The sequence below is a fragment of the Mytilus edulis genome, chromosome 9, assembly GCF_963676685.1.
Source record: "Mytilus edulis chromosome 9, xbMytEdul2.2, whole genome shotgun sequence".
NCBI classification, from domain to species: domain Eukaryota; kingdom Metazoa; phylum Mollusca; class Bivalvia; order Mytilida; family Mytilidae; genus Mytilus; species Mytilus edulis.
The window spans coordinates 20,401,147-20,410,574 of record NC_092352.1 but is presented as its reverse complement, the minus strand read 5'-3'; the positions used below and the strand labels follow the sequence as shown (position 1 = coordinate 20,410,574).

Sequence of the window (9,428 nt, the reverse complement as noted above, 5' to 3'; positions counted from 1 at the left end):
TATAAAATAATCTTTTATAGTATTTATAAGGAAGATGTGAGTGAATATTTTTTCTAATTTCCGGAGTCGTTTTCCGAATATGATCTTATATTAATTAACGAACAGAGTTATCTATCGTGGTAATTTGATACGGACGCCTTCGGACCCGCCAAAGACAAACAACATTTAAAACAATGGATCCCATCTATCAAGTATATATATCTATTGACGATGCAACAGATACAGAACTTCATATTAGAATATTGACGGAATCAAAAGCCATCTTAACAGTTATTACAGCAGTGGAAGGTAAGCAGATCCAGATTTTGTAAAAAGGGGGAGGGGCACAAACCACAATTTAACAGACTAATAAAAGGAATATGTGCAATAAACTGTTAACCTATGCTATTTCAAGTTCACTATTGTGGTATGAATCATATAATATACACACATAATCAGTCGCAGGGACCAAGCACAAAATACGAATGAGCTAAAAGTAGTTCGGAAATTTAAAATGAGATTGAATAGTCTAAACTGTCACTGTACATATATACATATAAGTATTTTAACTTTGCAATGAATAAGATCACAAAGGCCCATAGTGCAACATCCTTTACACAAACACTGAAGTTATAGTTTCACTTTATTTGTCAAAGAGAAACAAAGAAAGCCAAACATCCAAAAGGACATTCACACTCATAACTTGAAAATAAACTGACCACGTCATGGCTAAAAAGTTGAAAATAAACTGACTACGCCATGACTAAAAAGTTGAAAATAAACTGACATTCAAACTCAAATGTCAAAAATAAACTGTCAAGTTGTTCTTTTTCATATAAACCTATAATAATTATTTGTATGTATGCATTTATAGGACTGTGACACTGTACATGTAGTGGGAATGAAAAGAGCTAGAATAAATCCATATCATAGATCAAATTGAAGAACAGATCAGAAAGAAAGCAACGAAGAAAGAAAAGGATGACTTAATTTCAAGAGCAGATGTAAGTAAAAATATATATGTATATTATTAAGTTGCCAATAGAACTATAATATGATAGAAAAATGGAGGTTAAATCATCCTCTAATATTTATCCTGTTGAATAGGTAACAAACGGGCAATTTAAAAAAAATATATTCATAATATTAGGATAAAATAGGAAAAACAGGCTGAAGTTCTCAGAAATCAAGGATTTTGTTTTATAATATGAAAAAAACTTGCATGCTTGTTTGCTCTATATATTGTTCCCTTTGATTTATTTGTCTTTTGATGTGTACATTTGTACAAGGTGTAAAGTATTGTCTTTTTAACTACAATTTTTCTTTTTCTTTTGTAAGAATCTTTTTCAAGAAGCTTATTTAATGTATTTTAATAAACATGATCTAAGAATAAGTGACTGTTGCATACATATGTACATGAAGGTTTCATTTTTTCATTTCAGAATACAAAAGTTCACCTGACAACTAAAAGGAACTGCACACCAAGAGCCTTTATCATTCAAAAGAAGATTGTTCCGCAATGAAAAATTCCTGTATCATGAAAGGAGATGGACTGACAATTTCTGTTTTGTTGAGGATAAAAATCATCAAATTTTATAATTTTATGTTTTGTTTGCATTTAGTGAGACTTAAAAATAAATTATTGAAATAATTTGAATAGATTGTATGTTATGTCTGACTAGATCAGAAAAAAGAAAAACAAAAGAACTAGACTCCAAGTTGTATAAAAAGGTGGAAGGTCCATAAAACGTAAAAAAAATCAAACGCTTGACTACATAAACAATCAAACGGAACGGAAAAAAAAAGTCATATTCCTGACTTGGTACAGGCTTTTCCTTAAAAAATAATGGAGGGTTAAACTTTGTCTAATTGTTTACAGACTTTTCAAAACTTGGTCTTATTGTTTACAGACTTTTCTCAACTTGGTCCTATTGTTTACAAACTTTTTTTTGGTCTCCAGGAAGAATAAAATGTGTAAACCTATTATTGTTAATATTATTATTATCATTACTGAAGTTTTCCAGCTTGAATATATACTATATAGACAAGTCAAATAATTTTATTATGGTAAAAATCATTGCAAGAACATTAAGCAGAAATGTACACATGCATTGTATATTCTACAATACCGTGTGGATTATTCAACCTGTAGTGCTGTACCACATGAAGTTCCTGTGAAATCATAGTACTAGTAGGCTAACCGTTGGAAGGTCTAAACGCCATATATTTCTAAACATATAACATCTAAACACTTGTTGAAATCTAAACACTTGTTAAAATCTAAACATGTTTAGATGCTAAACGTGTTTCAAAACGTACACAGAAAAAGTGTTTAGATAAGTGTTTAGGATCTAAACACTGTTTTTACAGTGTATACAACTTACCAATGATGGTTAGGAGGATTATTAAAAGTCATAAGAACAAGTGACCGGTGAAAAATAATGTTCTTCCAATTCTTGAACCAATGCATACAAACATCATAAACTTAAGTCTTCTGTGCACGAATTTATCATTTTTTTCGCATAAATTTCGTATAATCGTCATTTTTTTTTCAATCGGTTAGTGTTGTTGTAAAAATATGGCAGGTAATTAAAACTCGTGTTTTGAAACCGGAGTTTAATGATTGTCACCTGTTTGTCAACAATCAACAAAAAAGCAACAAAAAAACACGGAAATTGAGCACGTGTTTAACATGTAAATTCAGATAATAGTTTATTTCTCTTAAGGACATCCATGCGTATTGCGATCACCGGATTTTTACGAGATGGGTCACACTGAGGGTCAGTTTGAAACGGAAAATATGTCGGGGGAATTGCTTCCTGGAAGGAAGCAATTAAAACAAAGTAAACTTCTTCTAAATGTGAATAAATTAAAGAATTTTCTTCAGAAAAAAGTATATGTACACAATTTTATAATGAAAACTATCCATTGAGTTATAATAGACAATAGACAATACTTTATTAATAAACCTCAGACACATAGGTGTACAAGAGGACATCATATATACACGTATACACATGTTTATACTCTATACATTCACACTAAACATAATAATGCTACATACATGAGAGAATATATATAGCAAATGTCAATTTACAAACTACCATAACTTTCAACTAAAAACCAACATAAATCACAAGTATCGTGTAAGAATTTTTAAAAATATTGCTAAGTTTTTGTAAAGTTCTACATGACAAAATGTTAAAAGCTGTTTCAATTTGTACTCCGTTGGATTTGCAGTATAATATTGTGGAATATATTTATTTCTAAGCAGTTTTATTTCCTGTTTTTGACATTTAAAAAGATAATGAAATTCATCCCCTATTCCATTTCCACAAAGATGACAAATTCGTGCATTTTTTGGAATTCAGGACCATCTTCCCGTTTCTACAGGAATTTTTAAATTTGAACATCTGAGTTTTGCCATATAAATCCTGTCACACAGCTTCAACTTTATCAAATAGGTTTCCAAACGAAATTCCTCTTTATAAAATGAATAAAATGCACCTCTTGAAGAGTTATTCATTTGTGAAAACCAATGTTGGATGAATTGATCATTCAGTTTTTGTGAAATAATGTTCTTTAATCCCAGTTTATCCAATGGAAGTTGATTTTGCCAAATAAAACTAATTCCATTTTCATCAAATATGGATTTAACGTACGTAATCCATTTAAATTTTGTGGGGTTTTGAAAATTTAATTTGAGCATTAATTTATACATAATGGAAGATAACTTGTTATTTTCCGATACCAAGTTATTCCAAAACAACACCATTTTACGTTTAATAATGGTTTCCAAAGGGAATCTTCCGAGTTCCCCATACACCATATAATTTGGTGTACTGCTATAAAAAAACATATGCATTAATTTTTTTGATTTGAGGTTTCTTATGACTTTAATACTGTTTACAGAAGTTTCTAAATAAATTGTAATGTGTCTGTTGTCCATCTGTCTATTATATAGTTTTAAAGAAAACAAGCAAAACCGCAAAAAATAATTGGAAAATTGTCATTTAAGGGCACTTACTCCTTACAAATTCAAGTGTCGACCAACGATTCCAGCAATTCGACTTACTTGTGAATCATTTTATCTACTTCAAATTAATCTATATCTTATTAAGTGTCTAAGGGACTTATCATTATTTATCTGGGAGGGGGGCTGGTCAAAATACAGGGGGATCAAGTTTTTTTTATATATGTGGAAAAGGGGGGTTCAAATTTTATATAAATTCAAAGTGGGGGGGATCAATATTTTTTGCACATGAAACTGAGTAGATAAAATACTTCAACAGACGAAATGCCAAAAAAAAACCATTACAACAGTTCAATGGAAATATATTTTTACCCCCATTCATACAATTAAGTAAGACACTGATCACAAGACTTTGTGGTGATGTAGTAAGCTGTTATTTTGTGTCATTTTGTCCCATTTAGAATGCATAGGTGCTTCATCATGTTCATAACCCGATTAATCCAGTCGTTATATTACACCCACTTCAATCACTACAATAACAAGCATTAGTGCCAACTTATGTTATAATAAGATACAAGTTTGAGAGAAATTAAGTATAAATTAAAATGAAATCTACAGCGATTTGTGCAAAACTTTGTCAAACAAATAAAATCACGCTGCAACATGAAAGAATATAGTGTAGATAAAATGGTCAAATATTCTGCATAAAACCAGTTGAATATTGATACAAAAGATGATTCTGAGATGACAACACCACTAATGCACCTTTTTGCTTTCATTATCAGATCCCTTTGGGTCCATTTATACCTCTCATTGCAAAGTTTGTACTTTTAAGGCTAATGAATCAAAATTTTGGGGTTACTATCACACATTTATAAATGAAATATGACAACAAATGAGTAATTGAATTGTTCTGAAAGCTGAAAACATAAACTATCCATACAGGTATCAAAATTCATGTAAAACTTAAGTTTATGCAGCATATAAGAGAGGGACAATTTAATAGCACCTGAGATCACCCCTAGTTTTTGGTGGGGTTCGTGTTGCTTATTCTTTAGTTTTCTATGTTGTGTCATGTGTACTATTGTGTGTCTGTTTGTCTTTTTCATTTTTAGCCATGGCGTTGTCAGTTTATTTTCGATTTATGAGTTTGATTGTCCCTTTGGTCTCTTTCGTCCCTCTTTTTTAATAGATCCTTCTTAGTAAATAATGTGCAGTTACTGTCTCAACAAGTTTCTTTAATAGCCCAATAAAGGAAATTAGAAAAAAAAATAGCTCCCAAAAGCACTGGCTTGCTCTACCCATTAATATTCATGAAAGAGTCCTATGTCAAGGCAATTTTCCTTCAAATATGGTTTTGAATTCAACTCACTGAAAATATTTCATGTTTGCAATATTTCTGTGAAATAACATGACAAGTGTTTTGCATGTTAAAATTTTGGCATGTTTAAAAAGGGGGGGGGTCACATTTTTTTATTTATTTTTTACAGGGGGGGGATCAAATAAAAACAGATAACTAGTATGGGGGGATCAAGAAAATTTTATACTTTTGATTTCAAAATGACCAGCCCCCCCCCCCCCCCCCTTTTCCCAGGTAAATAAGAGTCAATAACTCAAAAAATAGTAAAAAAATATCCTTTACGGACAAGCATTCCTATAAAGAGTCAGCCAATTATTTTAGCAATATTAACTAATATATGTAGATCTTGCCTTGTGGATCCGAAGTGACGATGGGAAATCTTTTGGCCCTTTTCTGGCTGGTGAGTTTATAAAGAGATGCTATGTGGTGTAAACACAACGAGACAGTGGCGGTTGAGCTTATAAAGAGATGATATGTGGTGTACACACAATGAGACAGCAACACAATAAACCGAATGTAAATAAATTTCGACAGTAGAACAATGTCTAAACCAATTACAAAGCACTAGAAAAAGTTGGAACAATTTAATAGTACTACCAACGATATGCCACGATCACATAATTCTTAAAGCACAATGCTTGGCAATGGCAGACATCTTGGATGTAATAAGCACAATGCTGGGCAATGGCAGACATCTTGGATGTTATCCCGTCTCATTGGTTGGAAAGACGAAATAACCAGCATTATCATCGAATTGGATATTCGAGTCAAATGTATTTTTTCCAAGATTTTCTTTAATTCTCCTAGTTAAATATTTTAATTTGGAGTAATTCTATATATATAATGTAGTTAGGACTGTAATGGTTATGTACCATAAAAATGGAAAGGACATATAATATATACTACACCATAACAAACATTTCACTTTCCGAATATATAGTTCAAAGGACTTTTCTTTAAATTATCATTTGGCTGTTTATTTACGTCTGTTACTCGGCATGCAAAAGAAAACGATTTTGTTGTTGATCTAGTAATACGGAACGCATTTAGGTTATGTTTGATAAGGCGACACTACTTTTAAAATACATTTTAACTCGGAGGCAATTTTGAAAATAGAAAAACGCCAGTGTTTGAATTTCTATGTAATAGTGTCAAAGCAATCTCGAGATAGTAATATTTGTCAGTTATGACTATCTCGGGTTGCTTTGCCTGCAACATCCATTCCATTCCGGGGCCTTTCAAAGCATAATCATTTGTACACAAATATTTCTGTTTTGCTCATTGTCGACGGTCTTACTATGACATATAACTGAGTATATCTCTGTCCCTTGGTTGTAAGTGAACTTATTCACAATCATGGCTGGAATACCACGAATTTATTAGGCCCAGAGTAAAGAGAAAAATTTGTTTACCGACACTGAATGCAAGAAAGGTGAGATACAATATCCATATGGAACAGGTAAGCTAATAAACAGATTGACTAATGAAAGAATATAAACTAGAGGCTCACAAGAGCCTATGTCGCTCACCTGTGTCTACTGTGTTTTTAGAAATCATGTAAAATAAGGTTAAAATCATAATAAACTGTAAACAGTATTAGCTACCCTTATACTAATTGAGGCCAAGTTTAGTTTAATTTGGCCCAGTATAGTTCAGTTAAATGCAGGTCATCCTATTTTAGTCTTACAACTGTTGCTGAACACCCCTTATCATTATTTAAATTAGTTCCTAAGTTGTAATCATTTGAAATTATTTTCTTTTTTTTACAATTTTCCTTAAGACTTCTGAATAGTAAACTCCTATGTTCTATTTTTAGCCATGACGGCCATGTTGGTTGGATGACAGGGTCATCAGTTGCATTTTATCAGGTATCTCTATTTGACCCAGTAAATTTAGTGGAAAATATTTTTGTAAAAGATTACAAAATCAACGAAAAATTGTTAAAAATTGACTATAACGGGCAATAACTCCTTAAGGGGTCAATTGACAATTTTGATCGTGTTGACTTAGAGATGAAGACCTTTATTTGCTGAACATTATTGCTGCTTACAGTTTTTCTCGATCTATATTAGTATTCTAGATAACAAAAAATTGTAAAACATCCTTAAAATCGCCGATTCTCGGGCAGCAACCCAACTGTCTGATTCATCTGAAAATTTCAGGGAAGACAAATCTAATTTTATGAAATTTTTTAGCTTGTCGTATTTGCTCGTAATGCTGATGTTTCAGAGATATCAGCCAACAACTGCATTTTACTCCTATGTTCTATTTTTAGCCATGTACGCCATGTTGGTTGGTAGGATTGGTCATTGGACACATTTTAAAAAAAATATCATTATGATGATGACGGTCAAGTTTGCCAAAATTTGTCTCAATAGTTTCAGAGGAGAAGATTTTTTGTTAAAGATTACCGAAAAAGGAGATAAGGGCCGATTTTGGCCTCAAATTTAAAGTTCGTCTGATGAAAGGTTTTGGACACTTTTTGAACTCTTAAGTGTCTATTTCAGTCGATTCAATTAGTTTATGTGGAATATTTTAACTGATTTAGTCATTACATACGGTCAAATTCAAGTTTACATATGAAAAATCTATCAAATATGCCATAATATCTCACTTTTCATATGTTTTTTTTGTTGTTGTCAAAATTGAAAGTGGCCGCATCCGCTTTCACTCTCAACCTTTATATATGTGAAGATTCAGTAAACTAGCCTGACTTAATGAGGATATTACCCGATTGCATTGTATTGTCAAAAACAGCCCATATTTATGTAGCATAAGTATTCCTACAAATAGCTCAAAGTTTACATTTTAACAATTTTGTAAAACTGCTATATTTTGGGACCAAAAAGGGGTCTTACAGGACCTACTCCTTTTACAAAAAATTGTAAAAAAATTTACTATAAAGGGCAATTAAACCTTAAGGGATCAATTGACAATTTTGGTCAAGTTGACTTATTTAAAAATCTCACTTTGCTGAACATTATTGCTATTAACAATTTATTTTTGTCTATAATAAATTTAGGTATAGACAGACATGTGATATCACAGTGGTATGTGCAATAGTTTAAGGTCAAAATTCAAAACTAGTGGACCAAAACAGCTTCAAAAAGTGGCAACATGCCTTTTCAACTCGCCTACAGCCTAATATAGCATGCAATCAATTGGAATCTCTAACAGCACCCTGATGACGATAAGTTTACATTCGGAGCGAAAACCTTTCGAAACGTCATATTTTCAACTTTTTGTAAACAATAAGTTTATATACAGGATGTATGCTTTTTTGTTAAAGAAATAACACAATGTCTTAACTCTTTGAAGGAAGGTTTTAAACCATATCCCACTAATTGTGTCCCCTCTAAGCTAGCATCTGGATTCAAATTTTTATGGCCCTTGAATTTTTTGTTTGCAATTATTGTGTTCAAATGTAGCCAATATCATTTATGTCTAAATAATGACATTTTTAATAAAAAAAAAATAAAGGAAATAAGACACCTGTCACAATTATTAAAGTTCTTTTCAGTGTCTCACTGTAATGCTTATAGTTTATGAAATATCTATTCCTTAAAAGCTAACCAAACCCGATGTTTTAGTGAATGGGTGTAGTTTTTTTAGAAGAAAATATAATTATGAGGAAGGGTTTGAAAGTAAAAAACATTTTGCACCCTAACAACACTTTTTATGATAAAAATTGAATGAAAATGGATAGGAATCATATAAAGAAAAATGGTATAAAAACTTTAAAAAATTAAAATCAAAACTAAATTGAATCAAATAAATGAAGAGTCACGTTTCATTATAAATGACTTATATCGACACTTTTACTAATATTTTGTAGGCAGATCAACTTAAAAAAAAGGATAAAGGCATTTAAGGAATAAATCAGATGGTAGGTGGTCAATGAAACGAATAATTAAAAGGGTTGAAAATACCAAGGAAACTGTTCGAAATTCATAAGTTGAAGAGAAACTGACAACGCCGTAACGAAAAACTACAAAAAGTCAAGCAAGTCCACAAAACCCAACATACAAAACTGAAGAATGTGGAACACGACTCTGACGAATCTAATTATAAACAATGGGAGTCTCAGGTCTCACAGAAGAGAAAACAGATCCTGCT

The 9,428-nt window shown here is 31.5% G+C and overlaps 1 long non-coding RNA gene across 1 annotated transcript; it reads left to right on the top strand.

Annotated features, from left to right (window-relative positions):
* LOC139490270 (uncharacterized) lies at positions 1–1,630 on the top strand. The gene is made up of 3 exons (XR_011656256.1): positions 1–288; positions 854–983; positions 1,422–1,630. It is a non-coding gene; the product is annotated as an uncharacterized lncRNA (long non-coding RNA).
* The last annotated feature ends 7,798 nt before the right edge of the window (positions 1,631–9,428 follow it).